The sequence below is a fragment of the Lontra canadensis genome, unplaced genomic scaffold (genome assembly GCF_010015895.1).
Source record: "Lontra canadensis isolate GAN:19392208 unplaced genomic scaffold, GSC_riverotter_1.0 scaffold3, whole genome shotgun sequence".
NCBI lineage: Eukaryota > Metazoa > Chordata > Mammalia > Carnivora > Mustelidae > Lontra > Lontra canadensis.
The window spans coordinates 15,440,322-15,459,879 of NW_022630997.1; the positions used below are offsets into that span (position 1 = coordinate 15,440,322).

General features: G+C 35.2%; 1 protein-coding gene across 4 annotated transcripts in view; it reads left to right on the forward strand.

Annotated features, from left to right (window-relative positions):
* The window catches only part of NT5C2 (5'-nucleotidase, cytosolic II), a 75,259-nt gene that overhangs the window by 36,377 nt on the left and 19,324 nt on the right, over positions 1-19,558 (forward strand). The window lies entirely within an intron of this gene.

Sequence of the window (19,558 nt, forward strand, 5' to 3'; positions counted from 1 at the left end):
ATTTTTCTTTAAACTATACTTCTTTTGGAGGGGGGAGTCAAGTAGTAGTCCATTGTATGGGTACAGGTTTTTCTTCTCCGCTATCTGAAAGTAGAGCGTTCCTGTGAAACTGTTTGTAAGCTGAAATGTCATAAAGCAAAGAAATAATTACCATTAGTTTATATGGAAAAACTTATGAGGATTTCTAGACTGCCCCTCCCCCTCTTTCTTAGGGTTTTCTGATGCCTTAAAACCCATCTTGCTAATGGATACACAAAATAAGTTGAGGTAAAGCACAGTTGGTTACAGACATAATTTAGAGCCCTGATGGCTTGATGCTGAGATGTTGAGTGTAAGTTCTGGGGAAGGAGTGTGGCAGAGCTACTCTTGGTGCTTATGGTGCGCACTGCCTTTACAAGGGCTGCTTACAAAACAAATGCTGAATGCCATTTTTGCTTTTCATCTTTTTTCATAAAAGCAAAAATCCTCTTCACATTTATTTCAGTTAGCAAAAACAAGTACTCATGTAGGTCTTTCATCAGAGTTAAGTGGCATAACTTGAACTTTCAAAAAGCGGGGGATACCCGTATTTCACAATTTGTTTATGCATTTATCTGTTGATGGATGTTTGAGTTGTTTCCCTTTGGGGCTATTATGAATAAAACTGCTATGAACATTGGTTCTATATACTACAAGTCTTTTTGTGGATGTATATTTTTATTTCTCTTGAGTAAATACTTAGGAGTACAATTGCAAGGTTTTATGTTTACCTTACAGGAGATAGACAAATGGTTTTTCAAAGTACTGATACCATTTTAAAGTCCTACCCACCAAACATAAGAATTCTACTTGATCTAATCCTCACCTATGCTTGATAGCATCAATCCTTTGAATTTTAGTCATTTTAGTAAATGTGTAGTGTTATTGTGATTTTTTTGTTGTACTTCCCTCATAACTAGTGATGTTGAAAATCTTCATGTGGTTATTGGCTATTTATATTTCTTTTGTGAAATGCCTGTTCAAATGCCCTTGTTTACTGGCTTGTCTTTTTATTGTTGAGTTGTAGAAGTTCTTTATGTATTCTGAGTACTGGTCCTTTGTCAGAAATATGTTTTGTGAATCTGTTGATCAATATGTGTTGGTCTGTTTGTTGACATTTTCTTTCATTGATCAAAGTGAATATCACATGGTCTTGATTGATTATTATAGGTTTCTGTTAATCTTTAAGTCAGGTAGTATAAGTCCTTTATTCTTTTTTATAATTGTCTTAATATTCTGTGTCCTTTACATTTCTATATAAATTTCAAAATCAGCTTATTTTGTATGGAATTGACGTTTTTGCTACATTGAGTCTTCCAGTCCGGTAACATAATACATTGGGCCATTTACCTAATCTTCTTTAGAATTTCTTAGCAGTGTTTTGTTATTTTTGGTGTAAAGGTCTTATATATATTTTGTTTACATTTATCTTTTAATTATTTCCTAATTTTTATGTAGTTGTAAGTGCTGTTTGAAATTGCATTTTCTATTTGATTGCTAGCATTTAGACATAACAGCTCATTTTTGTATATTCTTGAATCCTGGGAATTTCTAAAATTCGCTTATTCATTCTAGTAGCTCTTTTATAGACTTACTAGAATTTTGTATGTATGTGATCAGATCATCTGCAAATCACTTTTTTCTTTCCAATCTATAGATCCTTTTTCCCCCCAATTTGTTTATCTTTACATCTTGTTAGAAAAATCATTTTTTTTTCTTTTTGCCTTATTGCAGTAAAACCTTAGTACTTGGTTGAATAGCGGTGTTGAGAATGGACCTCTTTGCTGTGTTCTTGATCTTAGGGAGAGAATGTTCAGTTTTTCACTATTGAGTATGATGTTATTTGTGGGTTTTTTATAAATTTTTTTTATCAGGTTGGAAAGTTCCCTTTTATTCTTAGTTTTCTGGGAGTTTTCCTTTTAACATGAATGAGTGCTAAATTTTCATTAAATGTTTTCCTGCCTCTGTTGAGATGATCCATATGGTTTTTCTTTTTTAGTTTGTTAAAAGGATGAATTACATTCATTGATTGCTGAATGTTAAACCAGCTTTACATTCCTAGAGAAAATCCCACTTGGTTATATAGTATTCTTTTTATATATTGGCAAATTTGATTTGCCAGTGTTTTGTTGAGGATTTTTGCATCATGTTCATCAGATTTGTATTTGTATTACAATGTCTGTTGAATTTTGATTTTAGAGTAATGCTGATCTCATATAATGAGTTGGGAACTATTCCCCTTTTCTGTTTTCTGGAAGTGTGGGTAGAATTGATATTATTTTTTCCTTAAGTATGTGACAGAATTAACAAGTGAAGCTATCTGGGCCAGGAGTTATTTTTGTGGAAAGGTTTTAAATTATGCATTCAACTGTTAAATATAGAGCTAGTCAGACTTTCTGTTTCTTCTTGTATCAGTTTTGATCATTTGTGTCCATTTCACGGAGTTTTAAATTTATTGGCATAATTTTTATAATATTTTAATTATTCTTTTGATGTCTCTAGGATCTGTAATACTGTTTTCTTTTTCATTCCTGAAATTAGTTATTTGTGTCTTTTTTTCCCTTCATCAGTCTAACAAGAGGTTAATCCGTTTTCTTGATTTTTTTGTTTTCCCCTGCTAAGAGCCAGCTTTTGGTTTCAGTGAATGAGAATAAGGGGGATTTAAATTTAAAGGTGATTTTTGAGATATTATATATAAGTATGAAGTCACAACTGGGTTTTATGATAATTGCTGACTATAAAAAATAATTTCTTATAAAATTAATGTAATAAATACTACCCAAATACTCCAAGCACCCTTATCTTTATTTGCTTTATATTTTTTAATATAGGTAGTGGCAGTAACCACTTTTACTTCTGATTATAATTTTTAAGTTTGTTTTCCTTCTGTGTTCTTAGTATCATTAACGTTATGTTGTTGACCTACTTTCTTGCTTCAAGTGTTTACAAAAAATGCCAAAATTTCTGTGCAGAATGAAATGTGGCACTATCTACTTTCTTTCATTTTTTTCCTCCCTGTATATATTGACTTCAGAATTTGGAGGATACAGAGAGAATTGGTTTCTTAATTTTTTTGAAAATTAGCTTGTTTTGTATTAGGTGCTTAATAAGTATTAGCTGTTTAAATAGCTGTCTTCTTAGTATACTACTATTTTGAGTGTAGAGAAGACATTTAATAAGCATTTGATTTTTTTATTGAGGGAAGGAATAGCCCAACAAATGTTAATTTTATCTGAAATGAAATTATTAGATGTCCTATAATATCTGGCATAATCTGTGAATTGACTGGCAAACATAGATGGATTACTTGTTTTCATAGACTATAGTGAAATTGGTAGTGAAGCTAGGATTGATGCTTCTGAAGTGTCTGGATAGGACTTCACATTTCAAATGGCAGTCATGTTTTGGAGTGGTACGTTTGTTGAGAGAAGGTGGCTGTTGGTCTAGGGCCTACCTTTTCACACTGTAAACTTCGCCTAAATTCGTTCTGAGAAAACAGCTATTTAGGTAAAGTTGGGGTTTTTCCCCCCTGTTTTCAAATATGGGAAATGTATATGACTTTTTCATGGAAATTGTGGGGGATGGGATTTAATTCTGTCTTTGGTTTACTAGAAAATGGCTGTAGCAGACCTTCTTTGGTGGGAAGGGTGTCATGGTTTTGTTTGGCTTTGATTATTCACCTTTTTTAAAAGTTCATTTTGATAAGAACATTTGTTTGAAATCTGATGTTTTGAAATGCTGTTCATCATGTCAGATGTTGAGATTGATAGATTTAGTGGTATATAATTTAAAACTTTGATTTGTCACTGATAAATAAGGAAGAGGACAATTAAGGCAAGAATACATACATGGATTCCAACAATGTTAAGCTATATTTATAACAGTTCTAAACTTGTAATTTTCCAAAACTGAACTATATAGATCTTTGGTAGAATGAAGTTAAGTTGAGGGATTGTTGGGGTTTTTTGTTTATTTGCTTGTTAAAAGAGAAATTGCTGGCATGACTTGTTTTACTTGTATAAAGAATTTTATGATTTTGCTTACAGTTTGGTACATTCATTCCTCTGAAGTGTGCCACGGTGTTCAGTAACATAATCCATTCTCTAGGGAACCTCATTATCTTCGTCTCCTCTGAATGCCAGCCTCATACCTCTAACAGTTTTTCAGAAAAGATCTTCTTTATCATCAGCTATCACTATAAATCAAGCTATGTATTTTTTGTTTTTATTAGTTTATTTGCTGGATTTCCATGTAAGATTGACATTTTTATATAAAATTTTAAAAATTTCAAAATAAAGAACTTGCCTGTTGACATAAACTAATTTTTCCTGATTGTCTTGGACCTAAATCAATTTTAATCCTCAAATCTGCCTATAAAACTAATGTCAGTTTTTCTCTGTAATACTATAGATTAACATTTTATTTCTCTAATGGAAGTATGTACATTAATTATTCTTTAACCAGTTTGTCTACCAAGTATAGATTAGTTATATATATGAAAGTCAATGTCTAGATTCTGGGTAATACTGAGCCACTGACCAGCAGTGAACTGTTTTATATAAAAAATGCACATGAAAAAACATGCACATGATACATATCAGAAAGCGATCCTTTGCACTTTTATCTTCCTCTGCAGATATGTGTTTTTCTTTTCTCTTCTCCTGAGACCCTTTTTTCCTTTATTAGACCTGTTAGGTGCCCTGGTTATCTATTTTATTAAGTTGCTCTAACGTAGGTGCTTTCTAAACAATGAATTTTGAGTTTGTGGGTCTCTATTTGAGAGCACTCTTTAGCCTTTTTCTGCTTTCATGGGACAGGCAGATGGATCAGACTGAGAAGTACATTTCCCAGGACAAATCAAGCCAAAAAATCTTGACAGTCCACCTAAGATTAGGTCTTTGGACTTCTGAAAGAGCAAGAAAGTTGTTTTTAACCCAGCTACTTCCTCTCCTCAGACTGAAGGGAATAATCTGTACTATTTGTTAATTTCTTGCCTTTTGTTATATTAGAGGACTGTTAAAAATGTTACATTGCTGAATTTATTGTTACAGTGTACAGTAGAGTGAAAATGGAAAAGAGAGAGAATTGATGTTTTTTCCGTTGTTTAGTGCTAGTTCATTTTTCAAGTGGCAAATAGGTGTAAAGAGACATGTTGTTTCCATCACTCTTCTTATTATGTTACTTAGTTTTATAATATTATATCCAGAGATTTATTGCTGAGGTTTCAAATGAGAAATTTTTTTCTGATTCACTGAGTGGCATAAAGTACTTAAATCATCTCCTCATTATTGTAGTTTACAATCTGACAGACTGGTGATCTGCAAAATGTGGTTTCTTTAACAAGCAAATGTTAGTCAACAGCTACTGAGAGTAATCCGGATATAAAAAGTGACTTAAGAGGAAAAACTCGGAATAATCTATTTCTGTTTTGAAGTTTAAGTCCCATATACTCTGAGTTTAGGCCCAGTCTTATTTTTATCTTTACCTTAGAGGTTCTGAGGTTATAGAAAAAGCAGAACCCTCTGCGTGTGATTGCCCCTGGTTTGGATCCCAGCTCTATCTTGTACTAGCTCTTGGCTACCAGCATCTTACTTTCAGTTTCTTCATTTAATTAAAAAAAAAAAAGTGTATGTTGGGGGTGGGAGGGTAGGGTAGGCAATAAACTATTGGTATAAGGTTTAAATGAAATAATGTATATAAAATGATGAATGCAATGAAAGTAGTTCTCTTGCTCTAACTGGTGGTAAAAGTATTGATACACTGAACTAGAGTTGTAAGGCAAAATCTAAGAAATAAGGAAAAAATATCAACCTTATACTCATTTATATTCCTATATGCTGTAGAAAAACCTGGAATGCTAGACAATGGACTCTTTGATCACTCTTTTGTTTTTGAATTTTCTTTTTAAGCACTGCAGATGATCATGAAAATAGAAAGTTGAACTTCTTTTCTGAATAGATTTTTAATGTCAAGTAATTTGGCTTCAGATTATGTTTCCACAGAAATTTCTGTTTTTAGTGAAGAGTTATTTATTAGCAGGATCATGGTGAAGGAATGGATTTCTGAGAAAGGGTCCTTATTTAAATTTAAAAATTTTTCTTTATGACAAAGATATCACTGATAGGCTTCTAATAACTGCAAGGGGAACAGTTTTTGAAACAATAAAGAACTCTTTTACATGAAAAGAAGTAGTTAACCTTTGTGGTTGCATGAAAGACATAAACATGCAGTAAATTCCATGGAATTAACATCAAAATTTTATACATACGATTGTTAAATTTTCAGAAGTCTTTATCCCAAGGGGGACAGTAGGGTGGGAAGAGGGTTTGTTAATATTACTCAATGCCCTTCACAGATATAGGGTGACTCTTGGTTTTAGGATTATGAAAATGTATTATTTCTAAATTGGTTCATTTATTGTTTTGTTTTATTTTGTTTTGTAAGCTCCACACCCAGTGTGGGGCTTGAACCTCATAATCCTGAGATCACATGTTCTACCAACTGAGCCAGCCAGATGCCCCTATGAATTGGTTCATTTAAATCACCTTGACTGGGGCACCTGGGTGGCTCAGTGGGTTGAAGCCTCTGCCTTCTGCTCAGGTGATGATCTCAGGGTCCTGGGATCGTCTGCTCAGCGGGAGCCTGCTTCCTCTCTCTCTCTGCCTGTCTCTCTGCCTACTTGTGATCTCTGTCTGTCAAATAAATAAATAAAATCTTTAATAAATAAATAAATCACCTTGACTTTTTTTTTTTTTTTCAATCAAGAAGTCTGCCTTTTTCTTTCTTTTTGTTGCCCCTCTTAAGCTCAAAGATCTAGAAAGACATTCTGATTTTTTTCTGGCTCTAACACGTTTAAGGTTCTGAGCCATTTTGGTAAGTCCAACAATAAATTCCTTATTTCTGTTACCACTTAATACTGGTGGGTGTCATGGTCAGTGTCTAGTCTTTCCTGTTTTTCTGAGAAATTGTCAGGAGGAAAAGAACATTTATTAAGCATGTACTTTATGTGCTAGAAAATGTATTTTATGTACAGTGTACCACCTTTTAATCCTCTCAACAGCCCTCTGAGGTGGAGATTACTACCTTCACTTTACAAATAGTTCACGAAATCAAGAGGTAAAAAAATCTGTACGTAGCTAGCAGTTGACTTAAGATTCGTAGCTGGAATGTAAACCCAGATCAGTTCCATTTCTTATGCTGCTTCTAGCTGTTACAGGATCAGAAATTATTTATTAACCCCTCAATGAGAAATCAGAGAAAGACGTAAACAAAATCATCCTTTGTTGTTTTTTTGTTTCAAAAATACTGAAATTCTCTGTAAGCCAGATGCATCTTTGTCTTGAGTTTGAATGTGATCCTTATCCTTAGAATATAGAAAGTTTTGCACAGTTTTTCTTTTAATTTTTAGATGTAATTATAAGGGAATGAAGCCTCAAGATTCAATACTCTATTCCAGATGTTGTTAAAATTCTAAAATTGTACTTTTTTTTTTTTAATCTTGGGAGGAATTGAAAATATATGTTAGACTCCCCTTTTGAATTTTTCTGCCCTCCTCTCCTTTCCAGGCCATACTACTAGCCACCAGGGATGAAATCCAGTTATCTCAAACCTAAGCATTTTGCATTAATAAGCCTAAAGTGGCATGAGAAGCTAGAATAAAGCTATTAAAATAGTACCAGGGAAGAAATTAAGGGAAACTAGTTCTTGCTAAATTAGAGGATTATCCTCCTCCTAGTAGGATCTCGGGACCTTTGATCTGTCATCTTATCCTGTCATGCATAGTAAATGCATTGGATGATCTTGTGTTATTGTTTTTGGAATTGAGTCTACTTGATATTTAAATGAACACTTTTTTGCATGGTGTATTTACTTGAACAAAGTCCAAGGCACACAGATGGTGTTTCTCTGCCATTGTACATGCTCACAGAACTTATCAGCATTAACAGCATTTAAAGGAGAAAACACAATCTAAAGTAAGAAGTATTATATATTATATATTATTGTTATGCTGTCACTGAAGACCTCTCACACCAGATGGAGCACCTTTTCCTCTCCCCCTTTTTTAAAATTATTTTTATTAACATATAATGTATTATTTGCCCCATGGGTACAGGTCTGTGAATTGTCAGGCTTACGCACTTTACAGCACTCACCATTTCACTTACCCTCCCCAATGTCCATAACCAAACCACCCTCTCCATACCCTCTCTTCCCCCTGGCAACCCTCAGTTTGTTTTGTGACATTAAGAGTCTCTTATGGTTTGTCTCCCTCCCGATCCCATCTTGTTTCATTTTTTCCTTCCCTACACCCCAGAACCTCTGCTCTGCCTCTCAAATTCCTCATATCAGAAAGATCATATGATAATTGTCTTTCTCTGATTGACTTATTTTGCTCAGCATAATACCCTCTAGTTCCAACCATGTCGTTGCAAATGGCAAGATCTCATTTCTTTTGATGGCTGCGTAGTATTCCATTGCATATATACACCACATCTTCTTTTTCCATTCATCTGTTGATACACATCTAGGTTCTTTCCATAGTTTGGCTATTGTGGACATTGCTGCTATAAACATTTGGGTGCACATGTCCCTTAGGATCACTACATTTGTATCTTTAGGGTAAATATACCCAGTAGTGCGATTGCTGGGTCATAGGGTAGCTCTATTTTCAACTTTTTGAAGAACCTCCATGCTGTTTTCCAGAGTGGTTGCACCTGCTTGCATTCCACCAACAGTGTAGGATGGTTCCCCTTTCTCTGCATCTTCTCCAACATCTGTCATTTCCTGACTTGTTAATTTTAGCCATTCTGACTGGTATGAGGTGGTATCTCATTGTGGTTTTGATTTGTATTTCCCTGATGCCGAGAGTAATGTGGAGCACTTTTTCATGTGTCTGTTGGCATCTGGATGTCTTCTTTGCAGAAATGCCTGTTCCTGTCCTCTGCCCGTTTCTTGATTGGATTATTTGTTCTTTGGGTGTTGAGTTTGATAAGTTCTTTATAGATTTTGGATACTAGCCCTTTATCTGATATGTCATTTGCAAATATCTTCTCCCATTCTGTCAGTTGTCTTTTGGTTTTGTTGACTGTTTCCTTTGCTGTGCAAAAGCTTTTGATCTTGATGAAGTCCCAATAGTTCATTTTTGCCCTTGCTTCCCTTGCCTTTGGTGATGTTTCTAGGAAGAAGTTGTTGCAGCTGAGGTCGAAGAGGTTGCTGCCTGCGCTCTCCTCAGGGATTTTGATGGATTCTCACATTGAGGTCTTTCATCCATTTTGAGTCTATTTTTGTGTGTGGTGTAAGGAAATGGTCCAGTTTCATTTTTCTACATGTGGCTGTCCAATTTTCCCAACACCATTTGTTGAAGAGACTGTCTTTTTTCCATTGGGCATTCTTTCCTACTTTGTCGAAGATTAGTTGACCATAGAGTTGAGGGTCTATTTCTGGGCTCTCTATTCTGTTCCATTGGTCTATGTGTCTGTTTTTGTGCCAATACCATACTGTCTTGATGATGACAGCTTTGTAATAGAGCTTGAAGTCTGGAATTGTGATGCCCCCAACTTTGGCTTTCTTTTTCAGCATTCCTTTGGCTATTCATGGTCTTTTCTGGTTCCGTATAAATTCTAGGATTATTTGTTCCATTTCTTTGAAAAAATGGATGGTATTTTGATAGGGATTGTTTTAAACATGTAGATTGCTTTAGGTAGCATAGCTGTTTTCACAATATTTGTTCTTCCAATCCATGAGCATGGAACGTTTTTCCCTTACTTTATGTCTTCCTCAATTTCTTCCATGAGTACTTTATAGTTTTCTGAGTACAGATTCTTGGCCTCTTTGGTTAGGTTTATTCCTAGGTATCTTCTGGTTTTGGGTGCAATTGTAAATGGGATCGACTCCTTAATTTCTCTTTCTTCTGTCTTGCTGTTGGTGTAGAGAAATGCAACTGATTTCTGTGCGTTGATTTTATATCCCAACACTTTACTGAATTCCTGTACAAGTTCTAGCAGATTTGGAGTGGAGTCTTTTGGGTTTTCCACATAAAGTATCATATTATCTGCAAAGAGTGATAGTTTAACTTCGTCTTTGCCGATTTGGATGCCTTTAATTTCTTTTTTGTTGTCTGATTGCTGAGGCTAGGACTTCTAGTACTATGTTGAATAGCAGCGGTGATAGTGGACATCCCTGCAGTGTTCCTGATCTTAGCAGAAAAGCTCTCAGTTTTTCCCCATTGAGAATGATACTCGCGGTGGGTTTTTCATAGATGACTTTGATTATTTTGAGGTATGAACCCTCTATCCGTACACTTTGAAGAGTTTTGGTCAAGAAATGATGCTGTACTTTGTCAAATGCTTTTTCAGCATCTATTGAGAGTATCTTGTGGTTTTTGTCCTTTTTTTTATTAATGTATTGTATCACATTGATTGATTTGTGGATGTTGAACCAACCTTGCAGCCCTGGAATAAATCCCACTTGGTCATGGTGAATAATCCTTTTAATGTACTGTTGGATCCTATTGGCCAGTATTTTCGTGAGAATTTTTGCATCTGTGTTCATCAAGGATATTGGTCTGTAATTCTCTTTTTTGATGGGATCTTTGGTTTTGGGGTCAAGGTGATGCTGGCCTCCTAAAATGAGTTTGGAAGTTTTCATTCCATTTCTATTTTTTGGAACAGTTTCAGGAGAATAGGAATTAATAATTCTTTAAATGTTTGGTAGAATTCCCCCGGGAAGCCATCTGGCCCTGGGCTGTTCTGTTTTGCTCTAGTCGTCTTTTAGAGAGAGAGAGAACTTAGAACTTATTTTGGAATAAGTCTACTGATCCTTAGGTAAAAATGCTTGCCTTCTTTATTTGTTTTCTTTAACTGAACTAAGCTTTTTTTTTTTTTTTTAAAGCTATTGTTGATGGCATCCCCATTTAAAAATTTTTCTTCCATGTTTACACTTCTACTTTCTTTGGCCCAACATATCACCTTATATGTTAACTTTGATTTCCTCAGAGTATTAATATATGATGATACCAATCAGTACTTTCATACCAAAAGAGCAGTGCTTTTGGTAGAACTGGTTTTCTCATCAAGATTCTAAGATTGGGGTGCCTGGGTGGCTCCTGCCTTCAGCGCAGGTCATGATCCCGGGGTCCTGGGTTTGAGCCCCACATCTAGCTCCCTGCTCAGTGAGGAGCCTGCTTCTCCCTCTCCACACCCCCCTGCTTGTGTTCTCTATCGCTCGCTCGCTCGCTCTCAAATAAAATCTTAAAAAAAAAAAAAGACTGTAAAATTGACAGACTTAATGTAGTTAAAAGATTTCTGATCACTCCTTAATTTGGAAGGTTCTTATTATAACTACTGGCGATAAAAGAATGTTTTAGTATGGCACTAACCTCTAAGTGGGAAGGATATTTAAGCAGTAATTAAAAGATCACCCAAACTAGTTAATCATTTTGCATGTGCATGTTTATGATAACTTGTGTATAATTGTACTATTTCAGTATTCTATGAAAGATCAGTTTAAAAATGTTTGATCTGATAAAAGTTATTAAATTGGAAAAGAAATGATTAGGAATGTTAAATGAAACAAGAATTCAAAATACTGACGCACCTGTCAGTTGGTGGCTCAGTCATACTGGTGGCTCAGTCAGTTAAGTGTGTGCCTTCAGCTCAGATCATGATCCTAGGAGGTCTGAGATCAAGCCCTGCATGGGGCTCCTTGCTCAGCAGGGATCCTGCTTCTCCCTCTCCCTCAGCTTGCCACTCCCCCTGCTTGTCGCTCCCCCTGCTTGTGCTCTCTTTCTGTCTCTGTCAAATAAATAAAATCTTTTTTAAAAAGTCTAGAATACTGATAATTGTTAAAGCTTGGGTGATAGTTTTTTTTTTTTTTTAAAGATTTTATTTATTTATTTGATAGAGAGAGATCACAAGCAGGCAGAGAGGCAGGCAGAGAGAGAGGAGGAAGCAGGCTCCCTACTGAGCAGAGAGCCTGATGCGGGGCTCGATCCCAGGACTCCGAGATCATGACCTGAGCCAAAGGCAGATGCTTAACGACTAAGCCATCCAGGCGCCCCTGAAGTGATTTTTTTTTTAAAAAGGCATTTAAATCTAAAGATCTTTTATTCTTCATTTTTATTTTACTTATAATCTTTATGTATTCTTAACTGCTTTTTCTTAAACTTAAGGATTTCATGCACTAACAAGCTCAGAAAACGAAGGACTGTTTCTACAAACCAAGTATGCTTTTGAAGTGGTCTGCGTTAGGAAAGAATTTTAAAAGAAATAGTACTCCACTGCATTATATTACTTGTGGATAAAAGCTTTTTATATTAGCTGAGATAAATATCCTCAAGACTATCATTTTTAGATACATATTTATATTTTATATATATTATTTATATTAAGATATATATTACTTTTAGGCATCCCTATTATACATATATGGGTCTACACTTAATTTCCAAGCTCTGATTCCATTTATGTCATTTCAATCTGCCATTTAGGATTTTCACTGATTTTAAATTCATCTCTCCAAATTGCAATAATACGTGGTTGGTTCTTCGATCATTAGAAAATTTAAAAGGTTGCTTAATAAAATCCAATTCCATCTCCTCCATTACAAGGGGATAGAAATAATCACTTGTCAGTGTTTCTGATCTTTTCATTACCAGTCATAAGAGCATTCAAATGTAAACCAGATTGTTGTTTGGAATAAGTGTCATGTATTAGTTACATCAGGAAAATTACTGAGATCTTATTTTTTTTTTTTTAAATTGCCTGCTATTTTCAACAAGGATGAAGTTGTTTTAAGAATCTTAACATTGGGGGCGCCTGGGTGGCTCAGTGGGTTAAGCCTCTGCCTTCAGCTCAGGTCATGATCTCAGGGTCCAGGGATCGAGCCCCACATCGGGCTCTCTGCTCAGCAGGGAGCCTGCTTCCTCCTCTCTCTCTCTCTCTCTCTCTCTCTCTCTCTGCCTGCCTCTCTGCCTACTTGTGATCTCTGTCAAATAAATAAATAAAATCGTAAAAGAAAAAAAAGAGTCTTAACGTCAACTACAATGGAATTAAGAATTTTTTTAAATTAAAAAATTTAAAGGGTCCCTGGATGGCTCAGTCGGTTAAGCATCCAACTCTTGATTATGGCTCAGGTCGTGATCTCAGAGTCATGAGATTGAGTCCCTTGATGGGCTCAGTGTGGAGTCTCCTGGAGTTCTCTCTCCCTCTGCCCCTCCCCCTGTGCGCTCTCTCTCTCTCAAATAATAAATCTTAAAAAAAAATTTTTTTTTTTTAAAAAGAGTCTTAACATAATAGTTATTTTTGATCTATCATCTCTTTTCTGTGTATACGTTCTCTGAATGTTTGCTTTATCCTGGGGTTAATGGTCACTGAGAAAAGGACAAAATGATAATGGAGTCAAGCTGTGTAATGAAGATTCAAGGTTAAACCTTGTGGATAAAAACCTTCTGGGTCAGGGATCTCTTAACAGTGAGTGTTGTCTAGGCAGATCATGAGGTGATTCTGATTCTTTCAATCTTTGGGAACATTTGTTTGGTTTGACAGTCATACAAAGGAATCAAATTCAGGTAATTACAGTTGTTCTGTCGTAATTGTTATGGCACTGTGGTAGGGGACCACATTAAGTGACTACATAAAGATTCTTTTATTTTCCCAAGTTTTTTTTATCTACCCTCTCAATTTTTCTTTGAGATGAATAGAATAACAGGATTATCTAGGATACTCTGTGGTTATTGAAGAATGAATTTACTTCCATCTGGATTTACAATTCAGTAAGTACCTAAATTCTGTTTACTTCAAGAAGCTGAGGAGGCTAGTCAAAACATTTTAATCAGGTGGGAAAACCTATGTGGAAGTATATGACCTAAGTAAGGTCTATACTAGACTTTGCCCACTGGTGGCTCATGGACCCATTTCAGACCACAGACTATAGTTGGCTCAAATAGAGTTTGTTGGTTTTTTTAAATTGAGTCAGTAGTTAAAAATTGAGAGCTAGAAGTAAAAATTTAGGCTGGTTGTTACCACACAATTGCCAACGTTTGGCTCTAGTTCCCATAGGGTAGCTGAGTATGAGTAGCAAAATAGCTACTTCCCCCTTTAGGTAAGACATGTGCCAATGATTAGCCCATTTTGCATGATAATTAAACACTGATGGAGATGTTTGGAACATATTACTGAATCTGAGTCTCAGAGAGTCTGTCAGGTGAACTTTAAAGTACCTTGAGATATTGGCTATAAAAAGGAACTATCTGTTTAAGGTTGAATAAGTCATACATAGTTGTTTTTTTGTTTTTTTTTTAAGATTTTATTTATTTATTTGACAGAGATCACAAGTAGGCAGAGAGGCAGGCAGAGAGAGGAGGAAGCAGGCTCCCTGCCAAGCAGAGGGCCCGATGCGGGACTCAATCCCAGGAACCTGAGATCATGACCTGAGCCAAAGGAAGAGGCTTAACCCACTGAGTCACCAGGCACCCAGTCTTACATATTTTTTAATAAGACTTCCTGGGCTGGGTTAATTGGCCCTTTCTTGTCCCTCTGTATCTCCCTAGTCACATTATGGAGTTGATCTTCTAAAATTTATTATAAATACCTAATCGTATATCCCTGTAGTAACCTTTTAGCTCTGTCAAGCCACTGACCATGGGTTTTTTTGTTCTTAGCATCTAGTACCTGGTACACGGTAGGCATCCAAATGTTTGTTGCATTACTGTAACTTCAGTACAGGCGTTTTTGTTTTGTTTTAGTAAAAGCATTTGAGTGTGATGATCTGTTCTTATTTTGGTGAAAGAAATTGCATAATAGCTCTTTCAATTTTAAAATTACAAGCACCTCCTTTGGTTAAAGAGGATTTTTGAAGTTATTGTCTCAATTTTTCAATTTTTCTACTTTAAATTGAAAACCATACTTTCTGAATGAAAACTACATTTATTGTGGTGAGCACTGTGTAATGTATCTGTTGTGCACCTGACACTAATATAACATTGTTTTTTTTTGTTTTATTTTAAAATAGTAATTTTTGAACAAATCCCTTGCTTACCATTTAATTTTACTTTTGCAGTGAATTGAAGTTGGCAGTCTTCCAAATTCCACTTATTTATTTACATTCTTTAACCATTTGGGAGTTGGTTTTATTTTATATTATTCAAAGTGTTGCATGGCATCTAACTTTTGTATTTTAAGTAAATTAAAATTAAGATCATTTTTAGAAATTTTCAGAATCTTTTTAGGATCATTAGTGATCTCTTGGATTAGAGATAGAAGTTTTTACCATGTCTGTATTATTGTGTTAGGGTTTTCAAATAGTTTTGAAAAGTGAGAAAAGCCCTCTGTTGTTTATATGAGAATTGAAAAGGTTTTATTTTAAAATCTTAATGATAATATGAATCAATTTGCCTTTTTAGTTACAGTCTCAGAAAACCAACATTCCATAACCTTAAATAGAGAATGTTGATGTTAATCACATGCACAGCATAAAAGCAAGTAACTATTGTTGGGTGGTTGGTTTGGATGTTTGTTTTTCATAGTGATTGGTGGTGGTGGTTTTTCCTAGTTGTAATGTTTTAGGACTTTTAGACATTATATTTGGTCATTCTTGCTCTTTTATTTAGTACCACCTTCCTTTCACAAAAAAGTTGGAGGAGTCAAACCATGTGTTTTTAAAAACCTAAATATCTCTAGGGAAAGTGACTCACTATAAAGTTAAACATAATGCATATCTTAAAAGTGTCAGTATCTTCTGTGTATCTTCAAGTCTGTTATTTTACTAGACTAGATAGTTTCTCTAACTTTATGAAAGTAGAATAGCAAGACCCTGCTTACTGAGGGCAAATACCACTGACAGAATCAAAATAAGTTTTCCTTCTATTCCACATTTAGACATCTGGTTAGATTTTTAGCAGTGTGAAGTTGGTTCTTGTCTGTATCAAGATGACAAATTTAGGTGTTGGAAGGGTAGAAAAGTAGGTAGTTAGGTACAAGTAGACTTACTTTAAATGGGTGCTTAACAGCAAGATTTAGACTGCTCTGGTTTATTCTCGTATCTGTATTTAGCCTGTTCCCTTACTGTAGTTCAATTTTAAATATTGTTTACCAGCTGCATTCAGTTTCTCTCATATAAACCTGAAATGTGCTAGAGAAAATACACTAAAAAAAGATGAATTTATTTTTCTGTTTATCTTTTAACTTAAGAGTTCAGGATTAGACTTGGCTTGTATTCCAGGCTGAGTGTCAGAAAATTTAAATAATGCACAATACTTAGGCTAATCTTCAATAGCCTTGTTTTGTTACGGCCGTTTAGACTAATTTTAGTGATGGTCAGAGGCTTCTAAATAGGAGGGCAGTAACTCCTGTAAATACCAATATCCAAATGGTGTCTCTCTGTTCCAGCCCATCGCAACAGTTTTAAAACCAGTTTTTGTTTTTGTTTTTGTTTTTGTTTTTGTTTTGTTTTGTTGCTTTGTTTTGTTTTTTTTAACAGGAGAGCCAGTGTAACTCCTTCAAGACTGGAGTGACACTCTACATCTGCATCTGCCTCATGTGAGTTCTCATTTTGGCAGCAGCACTCTGCTAGGCTGGAACCTCTGTAGAGGTTTGCCCTTCCTTTTTCTAAAATCTATAAACTACTATACACAGTGTGTCTTGGTGGCAAAGGTAACAAGTGCATGAAAATTTTAAACTTCCCTGCAGAATGATTTTGGCTCATTTCAGAGACCGTCTCCTCTAACTTAGGTTCTATCTTGTGTGAACAACATTTCTCAAAACAGAGCCTGTAACTGTCATCCCCACAACACATAGTTGATATTTTTTGGAGAACTGTTTTTTCCTTACAGATTATGGAGGAAAGAATATCTTTAAATGCTCTCAGTAGCTTCAGCTTTCAAAGCTTTGGTTGTTCTCTTTATAGTCTAGTTATGTAACCTGAGAACACCGTGTGCTGCTCTGACAGCTGAAGCACTCCTCTTTTTTGGACTCTGGCCCTTGAAATAACTTCTTCCTTTGTCTTTGAACATTGGGTAAATTAGGTTAGGCCTGAGGACTTTCTTGAAGAAGTAAGCAGTGAATGTGTGAGGTTATGTTTACTCTGAATCTTTTGGTTGCGTTTTGGGAAGTCAGTTGTAAGAATTGAGCTTGAAGTTACGCATCATTTACTCACCAGTTCTGCAAGAGAAATCGGAATTAGAGCCTTTGCAGCTGTAGAGAGGTGTAGAGCTCTACAGTTAGAGCTGATGCATATGGTTCCCCAGAGGTTTCAAGGCTGACTTTGAAGGGCTTGGTAATTTTAAAAAAGGAATTTTACTTTTATTTATTTATTTTTCAAGGAATGGTGATACTTTTTAGGCTTTGGGACTAGTCATTTTTGCTACCAGGTCAGAACGAAGTGTGATTATTCAGTTCATTCCCAGGGGACACTTAGAACAAAACATCTAAACCTGTGATCTGTGCAGCTACAGTTGCGCTTCTCCAGCCTGGTTGAACTGTACTAGCGGATGATGTAATGACCTGGGAATTCGTGTTACTGAAATGATTATCCGGGAAGCTATGAGAAAATGTCAATAGCTTGTAGGTCTTACTGATTAATAGCTTAGTGAAATAGATAGTGTTGTCAAAGTGGAATCTGAACTCTCTTTGCTAAATCCATCCCCACCTGTGACTAGAGCAGTTTATTTTGGAGTAGGTGAAAGAAATTGGAGGGAGGGTAGTGTATTTCAACACCTAGGCATAAGTTTTGATGGCCGATGTAATCTAGAAATTGATTTTTAATAGTGGGAGTATATCCCTCCGCAGAGTTTTGGGTGAGACTCAGGGAGACCTAAATTTTGGTTTAAGTTTACATTTGTACTTGCTATGTAACTTCAGGTCAGCAAATGGGGAAAATACATTGTATTTCTGGAAAGTACCCTAAATTCATTGGGTAAAAGGAAGTTTAAAGTATTTATTTCTATAGGTAGAATGACTAGAAAGTCACCTCAGTTGAATGCTTGGGAAGTTCTGTCCTGGAATAAAGATAAATGTGGCAAGTGTGTAGTGCTTCATTTTCCACTGTTTTAGGGTTTGTGCTGGCAAAATGGGATTTGAGATATCTACCCCTCTCCTATTTTTTTTTCTTCACTAAAAATTCTGAAAAAATAGATTTGGGTTTCAATCCAGAGTGTCTCCTAAACACAGGTTTTTAATCACTATTACTCCATCATTATAATGACCTGATCTCTAACCCGGGAAAATGGCTCATTTCGGGGTGAGCTTGGGTGGGGGGGTTGATTAAGGTTTGTTTGTTTGTTTTTGACTCCCATTTTTAAGGTATAAACAGCAAATTATTCTTCTGAAAAAATTAATAATTGAAAACATTTTATATGGGCTAAATCCTATAAGAATGAATGTCAGTGGATTAGCGAAATTGCTTAACGGTACTGGGATTTTGTTTCATTAAATATTGTTTGAAGTAAGTGGGGCTTTGTTAGTTAGGATTGAGAAAATTTTTGTTTAATGGGAATTTGTTAAAAGAGATTTACTCTCAATTGGAGAGGAAGCACAGTGTTGGGTGAGAGAGATTATTTTATATTCTCAGGATAACTCAGATTGACATCAGTCAGTACTACTTTCCTAGTTTTATTATAATACACCAGCTCTTACTCTTTTAGTATGTATGAATATACAAGCACTTCCTTTACCACAGCATATATCATTTAGATTTAAGAATTCCACACTCATGGATTCCAAAAGGGTTTTGTTTTTTTTTTTTTTTTGGTTGTTGTTGTTTTGTTTTGTTTTTGTGGGAGAGGGTAATAATGGGGATGGAATTGAACCGAGAAAATAAATAGCCAGTTTTGAGAATATTAGTATTAGCATTAGCATTAAATTATTTTTACCCCTGAGATGATAAAAGAAATGACAGCTGTTTTTGACATTGTTCTGAGGAGGTGACACTCAGGGGTCCTCCTTCTCCTAAAGGGCCTTAAAAACTTTAGGCTTTTTAAATATGACACATGTTTATTAAAAGATTTTGAAAGCCCATCCTGCTGTTTATTTTTTTAACATTTCAACTTTAATAATAACATATATACAGATATATACAGTAATATGTTACAAGTTATAGAAGTACAGAAGGTAAACGAAAGTGTACTTCCTTCCCTATCTCTTAGCTACTCAGTTCCCTTTTGTGGAGGTGACCAGTATTACTGGTTTCTTTTATGTATTTCTATTTATGTATTCCGGAAATATTCTAAAAGATTGCTTTTGGCAAGGAAAAGTTGAATAGTACTCATTAAGATATTAGTACTAATTTGGGTCAACGGACTAATTGCAGTGAAAAATCAGTTTGAGCCACAGGGTGTTTATTACTTGTGGATGGAAGAACAATAATAATATAACAACAATAAGTGCATTATTGTGAGATAAAAATGAATGGATTTTTTTTTTTTTTGCCTCATTTGGCATTTAGCAAGATTGAAGGTCTTTTTATTTTTCTTTTTAATACAGCTTGCTCACTCCTAGAGACTGATGGGAAGATACCTAAATATTGCATTTGGAGGAGACCTATTTAA